The following is a 1770-nucleotide window of genomic DNA, read 5'->3' as shown; positions in this document are numbered from 1 at the left end:
TCTCGTTTGTGATGTTTCCAGACAACTGAATGTGCTGCACCAGGTCGCCTCATGTTTCAGTCGCTACGATATTCGAGATAGCGCGATACATGTATATCTTTGTAATTTAATGAGTGCGCAATTCTGGGGTAAAGCGTGCGTAGAAATGGTGGCTTGTGTAAACTCAGAGTTTCGAACCCGGTGAAACAAAGAGCACCGAGGTGCAGGTTTGCCTTCTTTAAAGGTTTCATGAGCATAAAGCCAATTCCTGATGACAAACAGCGTATATATATGTATATATATATATATATCGATATTGTCCAGATGTAGCACCCTTTCGGTGCCTAATTGCCGTGTCACCAGAAGGAAGCCCGAAGGCTGGGATACTGCGAGGTTGCCAGAAGCCTAGTCAGCTAAGCCTGATTAAGATGGCACTTGAAACCATTTGATTTGGGTTTTGTGACAAAAGAACGAGTGGCGTTATGTCCTGCCTAAGCGAGCGCTAATCGAACTGTTTTCATAAAGGAAACTACTCACAAAGTTGCTGAAAATTCGTCGACACCCCACGACCGGTTTCGTCGTTGTTAGTGTATACATGTATCGGGCTATTTCGAATATCATAGCGACTGAAACATGAGGCGGTCTGGTGCAGCACATTCAGTTACCTGGGTACATCACAAATGGGAGATTCAGCTGGGTTCCAAGTGAGTCTCTCGAAACACCAAATCGGTTTGCAAATGAGTGCATTTCGCTAACGTTGATATTACTTTATTGCCTATATACATTGAAATGTGGACACCTCGGAGATTCGGTTTTGATCGATGGATTGCTAGCATCCATTCTGAAGGTCACCAAAATTGACTTTGATGGTGGAAATTATGATTAAACACCGCATAAGACCCGGCAATATCTTTTTGAAACTATATACGATTATAATATTGTTTACTGACATCGTTCTTATTTAAGTGCAGACGTTCCAACCCCACTGCTTGTCCTTCGTGACCCCGCTGATATAGAGGGGGATTATTTAGAAACCTTCAAGTAATTAAAATTTCGTGAGCAGAAAGCGGGTAAGTTGAAAATTGTTCATAGGGGTCATGTCCACCCAAAATAAGTACAGCTGTAGAGGAACTAATTTAATATCCTCACTTCACCTGTCTAGGCTTGGGCAACCCGCAAAGTGCGTTTGATAGATATCCGTGCCAAATGTGTTCATACCGTCAGGTTTTACAGGCTAGCTAGTTGCATGTACAAACCTTGGAATGAACGACCAAGGGACTAACGGAAACCCATTTAATGCCCCAGAAAACACAGAACTTACTACTCAAATGCAACATCATGTGGCGGCGTTGGAGGAAAGGATTGTCCCGCAGTGGCGATGTTTGAGCTGAAAGATCTTTAACAATGAATTACAATGATATCTGCGCCTACCTGATGAGCCCGAAGGTGAATGTCGATACAGCTCTTGGGCTGTCAAAGAGGTTTCAGCAACCTGGTGGGCAGATTCCCCGTTATGAAAAAATACTTCGATAAATCGAATATCGTGCCAACTTAATCATGAGGCGGCCTGTTTGCAGCACATTTAACTGGAGAACAACATAAACGAGAGATTCAATTGACTCTGCCGTGAAAACCAAGCTGATTTGCAGGTGAGTGTACTTCAAGAAAACACTGCACTCTGGTTTCAAGTAGATGATAATTTTGACGGAATTTCGGGGACTGCGCCCCAAGAATGAGCCCGAATTGGAAGGGCGAAACCGGTCGTGGGCTGTCGAGGAGTTTTCAGCAACC

The sequence above is a fragment of the Opisthorchis viverrini genome (assembly GCF_000715545.1).
Source record: "Opisthorchis viverrini unplaced genomic scaffold opera_v5_45, whole genome shotgun sequence".
NCBI lineage: Eukaryota > Metazoa > Platyhelminthes > Trematoda > Opisthorchiida > Opisthorchiidae > Opisthorchis > Opisthorchis viverrini.
This window is presented reverse-complemented; position numbering follows the sequence as displayed.